Source organism: Protopterus annectens, chromosome 12.part0 (genome assembly GCF_019279795.1).
Source record: "Protopterus annectens isolate FY-2018-M chromosome 12.part0, PAN1.0, whole genome shotgun sequence".
In the NCBI taxonomy this organism is placed as follows: domain Eukaryota; kingdom Metazoa; phylum Chordata; order Ceratodontiformes; family Protopteridae; genus Protopterus; species Protopterus annectens.
The window spans coordinates 643649076-643669252 of record NC_056746.1 but is presented as its reverse complement, the minus strand read 5'-3'; the positions used below and the strand labels follow the sequence as shown (position 1 = coordinate 643669252).

Here is a 20177-nt window from a genome sequence, read left to right as displayed (position 1 = left end):
CCTTAGAGCAATGCTATCTCATTGTTATAGCCTATGTTATCGGTATTAATGGTTAATGTACTCCCTTGAATATCCACAACATTCCTTAGTAAGAGGCAATAGCTGTGATCATTAAAGCAGCATTTGAATGTTAGGAATGTTGTTCTCCTTAGTCAATGTACTTTTAGATGTTTTGGTAAGTCTCATCTCCCTGACACTCCCCCCGGTAAGTGTACATCAAAGAGGGGACACTGTGAAACAGTGATTGTTCCTGCAGTCAGACTAATCATATCTGCAAGATATTAGCAGGGAACACTTCTCAGTGTTCATCCTTGTTTTGCCAGGATGTGTGCATGAAATCATGTCTTTAGTGCATATTGTGGTATACAGTGATTTAACACCTTATTTGCACACTCACAGTGTTCACAGGTCTGACTCTGCACTGTATAAAGGTAATCATGTAGCTAATGCGCTTGTATTGAAGTGGAGAGACTGTTTTGATACAGAGAGTTTGATACTGCTAAATACCCGCAACCTTTGGAGAATTATCTATTTTCCACATTGCTTTCTTGTTAAGGTATGTCGCTGTTTCTTACATAATACTTTCAGTGTAGCATTAAGGATGAATTGTAATGCCCAGAGGGATGCAGAGTATATTGGGAAAAAGATGCTAAGGAGGAAGCTGCCAGGTAACAGGAAAAGAGGAATGCCTAAGATAAGGTTTATGGATGTGGTGAGAGAGGACATGCAGGTGGTTGGTGTGACACAGCAAGATGCAGACGACAGGAAGAAATGGAAACGGATGATCCGCTGTGGCGACCCCTAACGGGAGCAGCCGAAGGAAGAAGAAGAAGTTCAGTCCATTTATTTATCACTCTGTTTTTTCTTTATCCTTTACTGTCGGCATAGCCCATCTGTATCAGTTATGTTTGCATTACAAAATGTTTGCTTCAGAATGGTACCCGACTTATATTTTGTAGATTTTATTTTATTGGAAATGAACAATTACAAATGAGTATAGTATAACTTCCTAGCAATGTCAGGTATTTCACATGTGTTAACACAAAGAAATGTGTTATGTTTCTGATATCTACCTACCCAGCAGTGGAGATAACACTATGATAGTTTTCTACATTTCTATTTGTACAGTGTTAATTATTATTGTTAATGCTGTGATAACAGTTACACAAGCCTGGTCTCTGCATTACAGAACTATTATATATTGGGTATTTTATTAAAAAAATGGGGGGGTCCTAACTGTTTCTGTCTGTTTTCTGTTTAATCTCATACAGGGATATGGCACCCAAGAATAAATCTGTACCCTGCAAGCCACCAAACACTGATGCAGAAAATGAGGTAATTATCCAGGCCTTATGTTGTCATGGAGCTTTTATCTTAGGGAGAGGAAGAGGTGACCAATCTGCCTGACAGAGGACATGGCAGCAGGTGGTCAATGCCATCAATGCTGTTGGAGGGCATGGGAGAAGTTACTCTCAGATATAACACAGGGCAAGTGATATGATAACCTCTGCCCACTGTAGGGTGCCTGCAGTTGCCCAGGAACAGGTAACTATGGGAGGTGGTCCTGCTACCAAACTACCACAAATTGAAGCAGAGGAGTTCCTGTCCACTGTCAGAGATCCAGATAGCTCAGCAGAGGGTTCACACAGAATCCTTGATGCTGGTGCTAATGTAGACAATAGACCCAATGTGTCATTGTTATATCTTTATATGTATATATCTTATATGTCTGATATCTGTAGAGCCAACAATAAGTGTTAGTCAGATGACACAGTAATAGAGAGATAAAGGAGGGTGCTGGGGTGCAATTCAACAAGTCAATAGATGTTAGTATGAGAACGTTCTTAATTTGTACATGTAAGGGTATTGTTCTCTGTGTTTTCTTTAATTTGCAGCATGATGCTTATTGGTCTTCTTTCCTTTTCCTTCCTTACATGCAGGGAAGTTTGGATTGCAGGCTGCAAGACCACCTGCACAGCATGGTAAGCATATATTTGGTTATTGTTATTACTGTATATAAGATAGATTCATGTCTAACTGAGAGTAAAATGTGTGTTGCTTTAGCATCTATTATAGGTTACATAACTTTCATATAAGCAAAGGGTTTAATCAAGTTTATTCTCTGTTTCTCTGTTTTCTGTGCTTATTGCTCGTTAATCATAGGTGTTCCTGACAGTGGCACTGTGGAACTCCTACCACCTGTTGTCAGAGTATCAGTAGCCTCTGTTGATGATGGTGACAATGAAGAGGCACAATCTAGGGGTGAAGAGGGCCACTGTGACACTGAGGTTATGGCTCCCACATACCCTTCCAATATATTGGATGTAGTCTGTATGCCTATGCATACTCATGATTTTTGATATAGGATAGGTTGAGGGTAACACAGTTGATCAGGGTAGTGTGGTTACTCCAGTTGCAGACCTGGTTTCTTCTCCCTGTAGCCATCATAAGGGTGAGGTGCCACACAGTTAGAGTTAGTAGAGGAGCTCAGGGGAAGCCTGCTGTCCACCTTCCTCCTAATGCTGGTGTGTCATTAGGTGCAGCCAGACATATGTGTAGGGCTGTAGTGTCGGCACAGGCATGTTCCACCAGGACCTCAGAAGAGATAGTGCGAGTATTAAACATCATGCATTCCATCATGCATGATTCCCTGAACCATGTGGATGACTCCTTGGACAGGATGAATCGCACACTGGATCAAGCAGTGTCTGTGCTGGAATATCTGCTGAGGAAGGGTGGGCATCCATGTGGCCAGAGAGTTGCTACATCTTCTGGTGTTAGCAGATTTGGCTGTGCAATACCCCCTTCTGTAGTGACACTGCTTTCACAGCTCCATTAGTGACTGTGGTGTCAACACCCAGATGTGGTCGGTCATGAGGTCATGGTCCTGGATGTAGTCATGAGGAGAGCTTGTCTGGCAGACATCACTCACATTCAGGTAACACTCCAACTTCAAGCCAGGGCCATGGAAATAGGAATGCAACTCCTGGCAGAGGTGGTTTTCATGGACAGAGGTGATAATGCTCAATCTAGTACTCTATCGTGCATGTTTCACACCTACTCGAGATACCAGGATGTAGTCCTAGCACAGTGCTTGAATGTGTTCATGTAGACACACACATATTAAAAAAAAAATGTCACTTGCCCATACCACTTCACATACCTGTAAACTCTCTAAACAGTATTGTTGATTGCTGTACCTCTGTTGTTACTGGCCCTGAATACAGTATACTCTGATAGAGACATGTGTTTCTTACTCACACACACTTACTTCTTTGGGGTCAGTTTTGCCCTCCTACCCCTCCCCCCACCCTATGCAAATTATTATGACTGTGTCCTGCCCTTTGCATGTGCCTTTGTGACTTAGGGTTGCATATATGTCTGATACACAGTAGATAGCTAATGTTTTCTTACTCACAAGCTTTCATTTATAATTATGCATTGCGGAAAAAAATATCGATTCTTGTTCTTACTCATTTGTGAATGATTGATTACATAATTATTGAATCGTATTTTATTTCAGTAAGTATTGTAAGTAAAGCAGTGGAAACAGTAGGTAATTCAGTCTTACTTCCTGATATAGTTGTGCAAATGGGTCTATATTATTAGTTCGAATGCACAATTCTCCAAACGCCAAAACATCAAACTGGGAAGTTCGAAATGTCACAATAATGAAGCCGTGGAACACTAAATTATTTCCCAGGGAAAAAATTTGGTGGGATGTTTCTGAGGCTTTGCTATTTCCTCCACTGTGGTGCGATCTCAGATTTGGTATATTTAAGTGGGGGTGTGGTGTGGGGGGCACATCTCCCCACGTTGGGTGGTGTGGGGGTGAAGCCCCCCACATTAGGAACAGTCTGAAGTGTACGTGTGTTTTTTGGTTTTGTACCGGAACAGAGATTTTTTTCCCTGAGAAAAAAAATCACTGTTCTGAGTGTTCGAAGTTATTGTATTTCGAACTTCTGGGTTCGACATTTACGTAGTCGAACTTATGACAGTTCGACTATGTGATATAGATCCGTGCAAATGAGGGTATAATTAACATGTTCCACATTTTATAGACAGTGGTCAATTGAAATGCTTGATGCACAGTATTGGTCAGAATATGTAACTGTATATTGCAAAAATCAGACATAGGAAATATTACTGACATAAATGTACACCTCAGACAAATGCTGTGCTTTGGGGCATATAAATATTTCCATATGAGAATTCTCTGTTATATGACCTTCTTATTTTCTTTACAGGTTCCACACTTACCTTGTCATTATTGCAGGTAACAATTGTGTCCTTGAGGGTTATCCCTGTCTGACACTATCAGAACACAGCTATTACATGGTTTATTAAATGTTGTGAAGTTTAACAGGCAACAGTTTTCATATATGGATGTGCATGGGATCCTAGGCGTTGACCTGGGTAGTGATTGTGTATACTATCCTCTGCCTGTTTCGTCTGCTATCACCATCTACAGCTGTTGGTTCAAACTCAGACTCCTCATGTTTATGGGCTGCTGCTGTTGCTGGCCTGCCTGTGGTCCTTGAAAGTGTGGCCTTGCCCCTTGCTGTCCTTGTTGAAGCTGTTTCCTGAGAATTATATTGTGTAACATGGTACAGACAGTAAGTATTTCAGCATAGGTGCCTGGGTTGTACTGCGGTGCACCTCCTGATGTGTCTAGACACTGGAACCTTGATTTGAGCAATCCAAACACACATTCTATGATATTCCTAGTTTGGGTGTGGCTCTCATTGTATCCATTCTCAGTGGGGCTGTGTGGGTTTCTCATGGGTGTCATGAGCCAGGGCTCCATTGCATAACCTGCGTCTCCACTAGATGCCCTTGAACAATGTCACCTCTAGCAAACCTGGTGTACAGCTGACAGGTGTGCCATATGTGTGAGTCCTGGAATCTGACTAGGTTACCTGCACAGACACTGTAGATGATCCTTTGGACATTACAGACAACATGACAGTTTTCAGAGTGGAAACCTTTTCTGTTGATGTACCTCCTTCCCTTTTGTCCAGGTGGGACTTTTATTTATACGTGCATGCAATCTATAGCCCACAATACTTCAGGGAAGTGTGCTATGGCATAGACTTCCTGCATGGTTCTTGCTCTCTCCTGTGGTGTGAGTGGGAAACAGATGAGATCTCTTGCATGTAGTAGCACTGTATTTAAAAATTGATGTAATATTCTAGAGGCTGATGCCTGTGATACCCCTAATATATCCCCTGTGGGTCTCTGGAAGGTACCCGTAGCTAGTATATGTAATGCTACACATATCTTTTTTTCCACTGGGATGAGTTCTCCACAATTCACTTGGGGCTTGAGGTGGGGGTGGCAGATGTTGCATATTTCTTCCACTGTTTCCCTGTCCAGCCTGTATCTCTCAGCAATTTCTATGTCATGCAGTCCATGAGAAGTCAAATGGGGTCTAAGACCCTTCTTCTTCTTCTTGCCCTAGGTCCGGCAGCAGCAGCAGCATCCTGATTTAAATCCTGTTGTGCATACAGCATAATGATAGCAGCAACAAGCCCTGACATGCTTTTTTTTTTCTGTGTGTAAATTATGCTTGTATTCCAGAGTTTTGGTGTTCAGGGCAAATGACTACACTGAGTGTACATGATTGCTTTATAACTTTCTGAATAGCTCCGCCATGTTGGATTGGTTAATTTGCATGTACTTTGGCTCTTTATGCTGTCATTAGCATAGTCTGCAGTTTGCCTTTGTTTTGCATCTCTACACATTGTGTAAGAGCCATTTAATGAATATCAAATAGCTCGTTATCATGTAGCTGTTAATGAATCCAGACCAGTATCTTTTTCAATGTTATATCTCTCTTTGCTATATACAGGCATATGTCTATTTCTAATGAATGTTCAACACTCAATGCATGCTCTGTTCTTAAATGTTTATCCAAGCTTTTGTAGTTTCTTTTTCTCTCATGTATGTACACTTACCTATACTTTATATTCCTTATGATATCATGTAACTGTATTTTATGTATGTGTCAAAACTGTTGTTAAATGGTCAGCTTTTCTCCCTGGGCCTCCACTGAAAAAGGTTTTATCCTAGTCGGACTTTCCTGGTAAACAGAGAATAACTAATTAACTAACTCATAAATAAATAAATGTTCAGTGAATGATGCATTTTCAGTGCAATTTGTTCAAAACATAAGTTTGCTTCACTTAATTTTTCAGCTCCAGTGTAAACCATTAAAGCTTTCCTGCATGCAGGACTGGGCAATGGTGCTCTGTCATGTGGGGTAAGGGAGTAAGAAGAGCAAAGACTAATACTTTGTATTAAATTGCATGTGGGCAGGTGAACAGAAACAGGTGAATGAATAAAGGATAACCCTATCAGATGTGTTTCTCAAGAGCCAGTATCACTGAAGCAGTGTAATAACATTAATAGCTATATTGTTTCAAATTAACGAAATGCAATTAAGAAAATGAATAAAATGTAAGTTAAAAACATTCTATACTTAAATGTGCTTCTCTCTCCTCAGAGCACAATGTTTTATCATTAGTATTTATTAACTGGGAAAGTTCGACTTGGAACAAAGTCAATTTTCAGTGGAGGCCCAGGGAGAAATGCTCCAGATGCATGCCTTTGTAATGTTGGAGGAAACCCACACAAATGCAGGGAGGACATACAGACTCTGCACAGAAGGTACTCCAGCCTAGAAGTGAACCGGAAAACCTCTTGCTATGAGGCCATAAAGCTACTGCTGCACCACTGCACCATCCACTATAGTAGTAGGCTGAGAAAGATGCCAAATTTTAGTTCAATGATTATCACTAGGCTATGAGTAATTAATTATTTATAGGGTTATTTACTTTAAAAATAAATAATGATCAAATATTAGTATTATCCTCCATTTAAAAATTAAATTTATTAGAGGGAAAAATATAAACAGCACAGAGTGACAAAGGATATATGCACTTCCAGAAAAGGAAACTTGTAGTTAAACAAATATCTGTGTCTAATATTAGACTGGAGAATGGCCATTACATTGAATACTGCATGTTAGGCAGAGTTCATTACTGAAAAGCTGCTTCTTGCCAAGCCTTACAAGACTGTCTTTCATCTTCTGCATACTAGTAAAAGAGGCAAAAGGAAAGGAAACTGAGATGCTGAGCTTCTATGCATACAGCTGGGAATAAGTGAAGAAAAAAAGCAAAACAATCATATAAAATAATAATTCCTTAAGTGTAGCTTTCCTATAGACTAAGTGTTTAAGACTTTTTTAAAATTTACGAGCTACAAACATCAGTAATTATGTCCTATAACATTTGAAGAGATCAGGAAAAGAAAAAAATAATTACATACATGAAAGCTAAACATGAACAGAATAATACATGTGCACCTTAGCCATCCAACCTGCTCACTTGTCACCTGCACAAGGTGACATCAGAATAATACATATGCACCTTAGCCATTCAACCTGCTCACATGTCACCTGCACAAGGTGACATCAGAATAATACATGTGCACCTTAGCCATCCAACCTGCTCACGTGTCACCTGCACAAGGTCACATCAGAATAATATATATGCACCTTAGCCATTCAACTTGCTCACATGTCACCTGCACAAGATGACATCAGAATAATACATATGCACCTTAGCCATCCAACCTGCTCACTTGTCACCTGCACAAGGTGACATCAGAATAATACATATGCACCTTAGCCATCCACCCTGCTCACTTGTCACCTGCACAAGGTGACATCAGAATAATACATATGCACCTTAGCCATTCAACCTGCTCACATGTCACCTGCACAAGGTGACATCAGAATAATACATGTGCACCTTAGCCATCCAACCTGCTCACGTGTCACCTGCACAAGGTCACATCAGAATAATATATATGCACCTTAGCCATTCAACTTGCTCACATGTCACCTGCACAAGATGACATCAGAATAATACATATGCACCTTAGCCATCCAACCTGCTCACTTGTCACCTGCACAAGGTGACATCAGAATAATACATATGCACCTTAGCCATCCACCCTGCTCACTTGTCACCTGCACAAGGTGACATCAGAATAATACATATGCACCTTAGTCATTCAACCTGCTCACTTGTCACCTGCATAAGATGACAGAGAAGTAAACCAGCTCTTATGGACTTTTCACCTATCACCTAGCTTCCTTATGAAAGAAAAAAAATGCATTAACTATAGCAGCAAAATAAATGATCTAAATTGGGCGAATATCTAAGAGCAAGGATTTTGGCTCTGTTTTACAGACTGAAGAGAAGAGAGGGAGAGAGAAAGAGAGAGACAAAAGACTGAAGGGAGGGAGACTAAAAGCTGAATAATCAAAGTGCTTCCCACCTACAAGGACACAGTGCTATATTCATGCACTATCAGACTCACACTCAGTATGTTTCAAAAATCACTAGATTGGCTGTCCCTGCCTGCTGTTTATCAATTAATATCGTACCTGTTTGCCCATTGGCCCTCATCTCACCTATAGCATCATAGTACATGCAGAAGATTAAGAGAATATCTTTGATAAAATGAATCTGAGAATTAGATCAATGAGAACTATGTGTAATGTCATACCTTTGAGACTCTGGAGTCACGTGTATCCTCTGTCATTGGACAAATTTGCACAAGGAAGTCCAGTTTCACTGCACTTAGAGTTGCTCACACTTGCAAGACGTGAACTCCTTATTGAAATACTTCTACAGGATAGTAAATGTTTTCAAGGTTACTTACATTCTTAACATTTATTTCATTACAATGTTGCTGCACCAATATACAAGCTCAAGAAACTTGTGATTAGGAGGCATTAGAGCACAGCCCTCTTCTACAAACTTTCAGTTAGGGACTGAATACCACATAGTTTTGTTACTTATCTTGTGACCCTAAAAAGTTATTTGCTACTTGGTAATACTGAGTAAAAAGTTTCTCGTTCCAGTATATTTTAAAGGTTTCCACATCTACAGCAACAGTATATGTTCTAAAAGGACAGTGGTTCTTATGTAAAGCATTATTTTAGCCTGTACTGTAAACAGAGAATTGAATGAATGCTCCTCTGGAATGCTTCTCCATGCTGATATAGACACTCGGCAATACCCCTGCTCTGTATGGACATGTTTCATTAGTTTTTGTCCTGGGCAAATGTAATATTTGGTAACTCCACTCAAATGTTTAATCCTCAAACAGTCCTGACTTTCAACAGATAAATATATATATATATATATATATATATATATATATATATATATATATATATATATATATAGTTCCCTGCAAGTTCTTCACAGAGATAGTCCCAGCATATGAATTTTAGGTGTGGCGTATGTGTACATGCAAGTGTGAATGTGCATAAACATACATGGATATACATACATACATATAAATATATGTATACACACATATACACACACACACACACACACACACACACACACACACACACACACATACACACACACACACACACACACACACACACACACACACACACACACACACACACATACATATATATACATAAATACATACAGACTTGTTCATACACACATAAATATATGGATGTACTTTGAAATATCAAAGTAGCAAAAGGTTGAACATCTCAAAGAATCAAAACTTAGAAAAATCCAAAAAAAAAAATAAAAATAAAAAATTTCAAACACGAACAAACTTAAAAACTTATTAAACAAACAAAATAGCAGCGAAATAAACTGGAGCCTGCATAAACTAAAAGACAAATTTAATGAGCGCTTTCGGAAAAGCTAGTACTTCTCCTTCATCAGACAACTTACTAAGCAATTAGTTTTCCTTATATAACTTTGCATACAATCAATTAATCAATTAAATTAAACCAAAACCTAAATTAAAGAAACAGAGCAGTAGACTAACCTTAACAGCTAAAGGCTAAAAGCAACGTAACGTAAACAGTTTTTTACATATATTGTTTCAAAATTCAGTATCCAAAAATAAATTATTGTGTTAATAATGAATATTGTATCGTAGGCATTTTGGTTTAGATAATTGGTTCAGATAAATGTTTTATTTATGGTATTTTACTTGAAAAAGTTTTTTAACATATCTTAATGAATTACATGAATTTCATTATTAATTTCTGATGGAGAAGTACTAGCTTTTCCGAAAGCGCTCATTAAATTTGTCTTTTAGTCGCTGCTATTTTGTTTGTTTAAAAAATAAAAAATTCCCATGTTTTTGTAGGGGGAAAGTCTGCCTACAACCTAAACACCCCTTGCTAATTATATGTACCAACACCAAGACTGCATCACCAAGGGAAAAGGCAAACTTGAACTTCCTGCTGTTCCACAACCTCCTGCAAAGTAATGCCAGCAGAAGCGATCATCAGTGGCAGCTCATGGTATTGGACTGCTGGGCTGCACCCCCCCCCCAACAAATTTTGTCAAGGAAAAAAATGATTAAATAGTTATTTTTATATACTAGTAACAGTGAGAACTGCAAACTAGTGTGTAATGTTGAAGACAAGGTGATTTGCGGAACTTGGAGCTGTGCGCATGCATACTCAAGTTCCATTTTACAAAAAAAAAAAAAAAAAAAAAAAAAAGGAAAAAAACAATTTTTCTTGTAGCTGGAGTATATAAAAACAGTCTGGATGCATCAATGAAGATGCCCAGAAGTCATTGCAGTTTTAACTGTTAACAGCAGTAAATTAGACTTTGACTGGACTATTAAGTCAGCAGCCACGTCACTCTTGAGCTGTCTTCCCACGCTTTGAGTTACGGTTAATTTGTGAGGGAGAGAACAAGAGTGACGGACGATCAAGAAACAAAACAAAACAAAAAAAACTGAATGTAATCTCTGGGTCATCATTTAAATTTGTTCCACTTTTTGTTAGGTAAATAAGAAAAGCCAAGGATTCCTTGGCAAGGAAGTTTAAAAAAAAATAAGTTCTGAGTGCTTTTTTTTTTTTTTGGCTGGGACAACCAGATACATTCTGCATTTTTTTAATGACAGGGTCAACCGGATACTTGTATATATATATTTTTTCCCAGCAGGGTTGAACAAACAATTTCTTATTTAATTATTATGTCCTGGCAGTCTGCAGTGAGTCAGTATTTTAACTGTTATCTAGCTGTTTCATTTTGAGTAGGTGTCTTCAGCTTAAAACACACAGTCACCAACTCACTGTGTGGAAAATTAGACAAACAAAATTAAATGTGAGCTTTATTCTCCTGGCCGTAGCTACAAGCTTTAAACATACCAAGGCCATTCAATGCATACAAATTTTTTATAAAAAAATAAGACTCATTACGATGTTAAATGTAAGATGCCGGAAACAATCAAATCATAACAAGTGCATACAGGCTTACACCACATAACAGGAGGTGCTGTGTGTGTGTTGGTTTTAAACATGTTTCAGAAAAAAAATGTCTAACCTCAAGAAAAACTGCAAAGCAAAATGCATTTTTAAAACATTTTCTGCTATGTTTCAAAATGTTGTACCAGTGGACAGACATTAAATTGCCCACCTACCTTTTCTTTCTGGTGCTGAGTCTGATAATTATAGAATGAGTCCTTAATATACACTGGATGTACATAATAAAAAGTCTGTATTAGTAAAATGGTAGTGACTGAAAATATAGTAATTTTTGCCTTAATAATGCTTGTGGCTTTCAGTGTTTGCCTAGAAAAACATTCAGTGGTGAAAACAGTGTAATAAAACCTAAGAGCGCAACTAATGTATTTAGTTTTTCTTGGTTTTATATGATCTGAAGAAGACCTGCTTCGCTAACCTTAGGAAAGTTAAAATAATATATATTTTTTTCATTTGTTAATTCAGGTCTTGAGCAAATTGCTCAAGATCTAGAACTGTGCCTATATGATTATGTCCTTTTATTGGTTTATTTTTTTATTCAGAGAAATTTTATTGCTCATTTCCAAAATAATAAATATTCAAATAATACAACAGACAATAATAATATCATGAATTTTGTTCTTTTATTGCTGGGAACAAGAACCAGAAAACTGGCGCAAAACAAATTGGTGTAAGTAATTCACAACATTTAACTTTTTTGTACATTAAAGCTATGAGTCATTTGAGCCCTGTAGCCATGAATCAATTAAGTTTGGAAGAGGATTGTCATTTAAACACAGAGTTAACATGAGATGACAGAGATTGGGGTTCATTGCACCCACCCACTCCCCCCACATGCACACATATTTTTATTTAAAATGGGTGCACTTCAGCCATGGATTTTCCTTCACTTTCTCTAAATTTAGTGTTTGTGGCTTAAGTTACAATAAATATAGTTGTACACCTATATCCCCATTTGTTATGCTCAGCTGATGCTTCTTGTCAAGGCACAGAATAATTTATTGTACTTCTCTGATTGCCATGTACTGTTGCTACATGCATAACATCTTTATTTATTTCTTAAAGTCAGAGTCATAAATAATCGACAAAGAAAGTGTACATCTGTATAACTAACCAGTGGGCATTAGAGTCACTAAACTGTGCGACAGATTAAAGTTGCCTTCCTTTATAGTCTTTTACAAAATAGTCCATAAAAACAATGCCAATAAAATATTGTCTATTTGAGGTCATTGTCCCAGATTTTGTTGGGTTACACTTTGAGCCCCTCCCATAAATAAATATATCAAATCCACAGTTATAGAAACAAGGATAAAAGGTGAGTTTGTACTTACAACACACATGTGTGCATGTAGAGAAAGCGAGAGAGAGAGCGAGCTAAGCAAATACATAAACATGCAAACTGTATTTTAGCAGAAGTAATTAGTATTTTGCAGGGTGCACAAAACAAAAGATGGGGAGGGCTGATAGGTAGGTACCCTATTCTAATACAGATACTTACTTCAAAATGTAAGCAGCACCTTTGACAAAATGTACAGAAGTTTGTCATCCTAAAGATCGCATGGTTCTGTTTTTGCTGAATACTGAAAGAAAGAAACTTGAAGTAGAAAGTAGAAGTGCACAGCCTTGGTTTAATGTGTGTGTGTGTGTGTGTGTGTGTGTGTGTGTGTGTGTGTGTGTGTGTGTGTGTGTGTGTGTGTGTGTGTGTGTGTGTGTGTGTGTGTGTGTGTGTGTATGTGTATGTGTGTGTGTGTGTGCGTGCGAGCATGTGTGTGTGTATATGTGTTATGTGTCAGTGGTACTAGGCTAGGAAGAAGGCTGAAAAACATTACAAATTAAAATGCAGGAACATGTAACGAGGAATTTTCTATTGTGTCGGAGGCTACGCTGCAGTTAAATATATTCCCTTAGTCAATGAAATTATCCTGCAATATCATACCTCTTAACTGTCCAGATTTGTGGGAATGTCCAGATTTTTGCCTCATATTTTTGATTTGTTCCTCATAAAATTTTTGTTTTTTTCTGGCAAATCGCTGAGGATTGAAGTATCTAAATAATGATTAACATTTCCTTTTCAGACTTCTTATCCTTCAGAAAATGCATGCTAACACAAATCTGTTTTTCTAGCAACCTTCAAAGTTTATAAGGGTGATAGTAAAAAGTAATCTCTATTTTTGGCCCTTGTCCCATCATTATTTAGGCTTTGTCCAGATTTCTTGCACAAAGAGGTTGAGATCGACCAGATACTTTTTAAATGGTACAGAGGAGTTGTATACATTTTCTTCATAGGTTCATAGGTAGGTACTAAGCTATCGGCCCAAGGGCCTAAATAAGCCTAGCCAACAAGGTTTCCTGGCTTATGCCACCCAAGAAAGTTAATTTCCTGTGCCCCTGTCCAGCAGAGCCACAGAAGTGATCCCCGGGGTGTATTTCCTATTTCCCATCCACTCATCAAGATTTTTCTTGAAGAGTGCTAATGAGGAACTTTGCTTGACATAGATGGGTAGCTTGTTCCAGAGTATAGGAAGTCTCTGGGACAGGAATCTATCCCTCCAGCATGTCCTGTTTATTGTGGTGACAAGGTTTAAGTCCCTAGAGCATGTAGCTCGGAGGGATTGGGATTTCTTTAGGTGTAGCATGTCCAACAGCTCTGGGTTTAACATAGCTTTATATGTTAGGCAGAGATCTCCTTAGAGTAGGTGATATGCTACAGAGTAAAGCTGGAGTTTTTTAGATGGTCAGTGTAGGGCATCTGTTTGAGGCCAGTAATCCTCTTTGTGAGGTACTTCTGTGGCCTTTCCAGCTGCTGTAGATATCTTGTGAGGTACATTCTAAAAGGGGCGTTGTATTCTATAATGGGTCTAATGAGTGCCGAGTAGAGGGGAACAATGACCTCTTTTTTCCTGGATGAGAACCCTTTTGTGATGAGGCGTGCCACTTGGAAGGATTTGCTGACTACTGTGGTGATGTGATTATCAAAGGAGAGACTACTGTCCACCTGGGTCCCAAGATCTCATCACACATTTGGCATTAAGTAGACTGCTGTTTATGTGGTAGTTAATGGGTACAGAGTTTTTACCAAAGGGGATGACAATGCACTTTTTGGCATTGAGCTTGAGGCCATGCCTCTGACACCAGGCATCTGTCTCAGTGATGTCACTCTGTAGGATGTCCACATCATTTGGGGACTCGACTATAGCTCCTAGTTTGCAGTCATTTGTGAACTTCATTAGCCAGAAGCCTTCTGTGTTAGCCTGTACTCCAGAGAAGTAGTTACCTAACAGGAGAGGTCCCAGGACTGAACCCTGTGGTACTCCACTTGTCACTGGTTTGAAGTCAGATTTGGAGTCTGCAACTTTTGCAGTGTGGGTTTTGTCAGTGAGCCAGTTGGCAACCCATCTTGTGACGTAGGGATTTATACCTAGTTTAGTGAGTTTAGTTATAATTCCAGAATGGGGGATGGTGTTGAAAGCCTTGGCAAGGTCAAGATAGGCTGTGTGAACCACCTTACCCTCATCTGTGGCTTTGGTGACTGCCTCAAAGAAGTTGATCAGGTTCATAAGGCATGATCTGCCTTTCCCAAACCCAAACTGGGTGGGGTCCAGACTTTAGAGGTTACCAATGTCTTTGTTTATGAGTTCCATGATGTTACGTTCCATGGCCTTGCAGACCAGGCTCATCAGGCTAATAGGGCAATAGTTCACAGGATCAGTGGTGGCTCCCCCTTTGTGGAGTGGGATAATGGTTGCTGTGCGCCATTCAGTGGGCACAAAGCCTGATGTGAGACTATGATTGAACATGGTGCTTAGTTAGGGAGCCAGTTTATTCTGAAGTTCATGTAAAACGCAGCCTGGGATGTTGTCTGGTCCCATGGATGCTGTGTTTTTGGTTTTAGAGAGTGCAGCTTATACCTGCATAGATGTGATTACAGGGACTCTGCATTCTTCCTGTATAGATATGGGCCCTTTAGGGGGTGAGGGGGGGGGGTAAAGTTAGCACTGAACCTATCTGCTAGGATGTTGGAAATATCAGTTGGTTCTATAATTTTTGTGCCATTGTGCTGTCACTCAGAGCAGATCTGGGTGCTGCCATTGAGATTCTTGACATAGCTATAGAATGCTTTGTGGTTGCTCTTAGAATCAGTGGTGATTTTGTTTTCATAGCTAGCTTTCAAGGATCTTATAAGGGATCTCAGCTTCTTACTGAGGCTGACCAGGGAGCTCCTCCACTCATGGGAATGTACTCTCTTTTGCAACAGTTTCCTCCTTCTGTTGTAGAGTTTGTTTATGGCAGGGGATCACCAGATTGGCTTCCTTTTTTTGGAGGATAGCATCTTGGTTCTGTTTGGGAATAGCACGATCCATGCACTTGTGTAAGTGCTCATAGAGTACATTTGTGTAGGATTCAGCAGTTGTAACCGTATTGTCCATCTGCATGGGTGTCATGAAGTTCGCCACTTCTGTCTTAAGAAGCATGAAGTTGGCTTTGGCGAAATTTTTTACCGTGGTTTCCTTAATGGTGGGTGGGGGCGGGATGTGAATATCTAGGGTGATTAGCTTATGGTCACAGCTGACCAATGAGGAGTTGACTTCAGGTGTGGAACACCGGTCACTCATGTTGGTAATGACTAGGTCTAGGATATTGTTGTCCCTGATGGAGGTATGGACAAGTTAATCCAGGGCATTGGAATTTATGAATTCCAGAAAGTGTTGAGCAAAGGAGTTGGTACATGAGTAGTTTTCCCAGTTAATGGTGGGGTAGTTGAAATCGCCCATTATTAGGGTGTTTGGTTGAACCCTAATATTTTCCAGTATATCAAGAAAAGAGGAGTGGGAATCCTGGGGCATGGCGGGGGATCTGTAGCAAGCTACAATTTGGATTGCAGTTTTGCCCAGAGTTAGTTGCACTTGGATAACCTCGGATGCATTATGCTGAGCAACTAGCCTGGAGGTGTGGATATCCTTAATGAATATGGACACACCTCCGCCTTTGGTGCTCTGGTTGAGGTTAGATGGCTGAAAAGTGTGGTATGAGTTATAGCCTGGTAATGCAGGGGTGCTCTCTAGAGCCTTGAACCAGGTGTCAGTCTGCACAGATATCGATGTTCTCCATTTTAAGGAGTGCCTCGAGTGAGTGCATTTTGAGATTTAGACGTCTAGCATTGAGTAGGATTACCCTCAGTTTTTGCTTGCCTGTTCCTGTTATGGTGGAGAATTTGTCATTTGAACCTTGACCAAAAAAGGCACTGTAGGGACAGCAAGACCCTTAGCCAGTATCCGGAATTCTAAGGGCAACAGCTGCAGGCCATCTCTGGCAAAACATCATGGTCTGTCCACCATGTCATCCCAGGCAGACAGATACTGGACCCCCTTAGAATGACACCAGAAGCTTAGCCAATTGTTGAAGTCAATCATTTTGTCCTTGTACTGTGGTATCATTCTGAGTGATGGCAGGATGCTACTCAGGGCTAGGGTCATATCTGCCTGGGCTACAAGATCAGAGAGCTCTTCCATATCTCTTTTTATGTAGTCCAGGGAGGTGTGTCTCAGGACATTCACACCAACATGGACAATGACAGAGTCATATTAGTACTTCTTGTGGAGTGACCTGAGTGCGTGGGTTATGTGGCAGATCTTGGCACCCAACAGGCAGCTGACAGTAACCTTCTCCTTGTTTAGCCTGGTGAGTGGGACATCAGTGTGCCTGACTATAGAGCCACCTATGTCTAGTGTGTTGGGTACGTTGTTTTGCCTTATGGGCTGTGGTTTATTGGCACACTGAGTCTGTGAGCTATGTCTCATTTGGGTTGTGTTGGGGGGGTGGAGGTTGCTTGTGATTCTTCTTTGGAGGTCTCTGATGCTTGAGCAGATTATTATTGAGAGCCTCTGTGAATGTTTTTGTGTTTCTATGTGTGGATTTTGGTGGTGTAGGTTTAGTGGGACTATGTGATATGTGTGGTGTGGTGCAAGTGTTTACCTTGTCCTCTTGACTGTCAAGTTCAGTCTTGGTTGGAGAGAGCTTTACCTCCAGTTTGGCTAGATAAGTGCATCTCTCACAGGTTGTGGTGTTGGGTGGTAGGAGGAGAGGGTTCTCTGTCTACATGAGGCAATTGCTACATTGCCCCAAGATGCCCAGATTCATCAGATAGACAGGAGAGAACACTGGGAGCTGACCCTTGGACATGTCAGAATAAAAAACTGCTTTCCTCTAGACAAGTGACGGAAGTGAGTATAAGAGCTGCTTTTCTCTAAGCAAGTGAGGAAAGTAAGTACAAAAACTGTTTTCCTCTAGGCAAAGAGGAAGGTTGAGTGCTGTAGTTATTTGTAGCTTATTTAGTGGTAACAAGTTCTGAACAAGTGCTGAGCAAAAATAAGTAAATTCAAGTGCTAAAACTAAGAATATGTACCTGGATCTTGTGGTAGATAGGCTACCTACTCCCACTGATAAGCTAGAATGCTTCCCTCCAACACAGAAAGGCTTGGGGGGCTCAGAAGCTTACAAACAGTCCTGGATACAGCAAATCTGTATCTGGACTAGACTAGTTACAGGAAAGGTGGGAAACAAGCTCAAATGCGGGCTTTTAAACCAGAAAGTTGAAAGAGATGGAAAAACTGCCGAAACGGCCAATAAACTACAATTTCTGGGCCAGAAACCACTCTTGTGGTAGATAGGCTACCTAGTGCTTACCACTCCCACTGATAAGCTAGAAGGCTTCCCTCCAACACCAAAAAGCTTGGGGGGCTCATAAGCTTACAAACAGTCCTGGATACAACAAATCTGTATCTGGACTAGACCAGTTACAGGAAAGACAGGAAACAAGCTTAGAAAAAAAATTTTTTTTTGGAAAGGGAGAAAGGAGAAACAGAAGATAATTCAAAATTAAGGACCTAAGTGGCTTGCCCTTCACAAATGTTTTCGCTGTATTAAGTAAAATGAGCTAGTGACAGTAGACTGGAATAGAGCTGGGAGAGAGCTGAACAGATGGGAACTTGTAGGAGTGTCTGAAGTCAAAATATGATCTCACTGTACTCTGTTGAGTGAGCAAATGAGATAGACCCAGGAGGAGTGTTCAAACACCAATTTACAGGAGGGGCGGGCAATTCCAAAGCCACCAAGATTAATACCAAAACAAGAACAGGGAAGGCGGGTGGGAAACTAACTGCAGAGACAGAGAGAGACCACAGTATTCTGTGAAACAATTAAATAGAAAAATAAATAACTACAGAGAGAGACACAGACCACAATATTCAATGAAACAAATAAATAGACAGAAAAATAAAATGCAGTTCTTGACATCCTGGAGCTGGAGTATGGCAGGGTCAACCAGATAGTAGTAGAAGGCCGAATCTGCAGTGAGTTGGCTGTTTTAAGAGCTGCTTGTGATATTCTAACAATATGCTGGCAAGGCATGCTCAACCAGATACGTGTAGGTGTTGCACTTGTATGTGTATTGGTGGATGTTGATGACTTCTGTTTATTTTTTTATATTATGTTCTGACAGTTAACCTGATACTAGGGAGGGGGCCAGTTGATGATTTTCTTTTTTTAATATAATACACTGGCAGGGTCAACCAGGTACTAGTGGTATGTGTGTTTTGGGGGCTGTTGATGGTTTCTGTTTTTTTTTAATATGCTATCCTAGCAATGTTAACCAGATACTAAGGAGGCAATGTGTTTTGGGGACTGCTGTTCTTTTTTTTAATATAATGTACTGGCATGGTCAAACAGATACTAGTGGTCTATATGTTTTTGGGGATACTGATGACTTTCTTTGTTTCTTTTTTTGTTTTTAAAATAATACCCTGGCAGAAGTCAAAGAGATACTAGGTATGCAGTGTGTTCTGGGGTGCCTTTTGTGTATGACATGTTCTTTTTTAACCTAATATCTTTTTGTAGGGTTAGTCAAGATAAATTAGGACTGTTTGTCAATGTTTTGTTGTTGAAACAAACTACTTTTACATGACTACAGTGTGTATGGGTGAACTGAAGCAAGATCCCATGCAAGTTTTTGGCTATGTGATGTGAAAGAAATACAGAAATGTAACCGTGGTCTTTTATTTTCATTATTTTCAACATTGTAGAAAGCAGATTTTTCTGGGTAGGCAGTTGGAATGGGTAGTAACGCATGCGCGCAAATGGAATGACTACAGTTCTGGCTTGATTTGCAAGAGTAATGTACATTTCAGTGAAGTAAGATTGACCACAAGCTCTGAACTCTGAATATTGCTTATGTGAAGAAAAAAAAGAATACTTACCTTAATGACAGTGGGCAGGATTCACGAAGCCTCCTTGTAAGAGTTATAACTCTTACACGGAGGCTGCAGTTAAACGGAGTGATGTCAGCATGCTCTGCATATTCATGAGAGCATGCTGAATCACACCTAAGGCTAACACGGTCCATGGAAGACAGTAGGGGGCGTGTCCGTAGGCCGAGCCCTGCAAGCGGACACGCCCCCAGAAGAGTAAAAATGCCCAAAGTAAACACCCACGACTGAGGCCATGGAAATGTGAATAAACACAACACAACACATGCCCCCACAGACTATGAACATAAAATATATAAATGAACATGTCACATGTTATATATTTTTTTTTAATCGTAAAGATGTTTGCCCGTGAGTGCGCTTGTTTGCGCAGGCGTGCCCGTAGCTTAGCCACAGTTAGCAGTCAGTGGAAAAGGATATAAGAACTAAATATGCAAAGTAAGCCAAGAAGCAATAGTGTAGCGGTAGAGACGTCGGCTGAAGAGCAGGCATTCATGGTTCGAGCCCCCACAACATCAATTTTTATTTTTAGTAAAATAAGCACGAAACAAGTCCCTGACAAATATGTACACATA

At 39.9% G+C, this 20177-nt stretch overlaps 1 protein-coding gene and 1 long non-coding RNA gene across 5 annotated transcripts in view; one reads left to right on the top strand and one right to left on the bottom strand.

Annotated features, from left to right (window-relative positions):
* Nucleotides 1-20177, bottom strand: part of AMZ1 (archaelysin family metallopeptidase 1) — a 523657-nt gene that overhangs the window by 340367 nt on the left and 163113 nt on the right. Inside the window, exon 1 of one of the 4 annotated variants that reach the window (XM_044089773.1) lies at nt 8578-8663. The exons of the other annotated variants lie outside the window; for them this stretch is intronic. The gene's annotated coding sequence lies outside the window, so the exon portion shown is untranslated. Of the gene's footprint in view, nt 1-8577; nt 8664-20177 lie in introns of those variants that run through there. 4 annotated transcript variants of the gene reach the window in all.
* The window catches only part of LOC122816761, a 219882-nt gene that overhangs the window by 162683 nt on the left and 37022 nt on the right, over nt 1-20177 (top strand). Inside the window, exons 2-3 of the long non-coding RNA XR_006367098.1 lie at nt 1272-1335; nt 1941-1982. This is a non-coding gene — a long non-coding RNA (uncharacterized LOC122816761). The remainder of the gene's footprint in view (nt 1-1271; nt 1336-1940; nt 1983-20177) is intronic.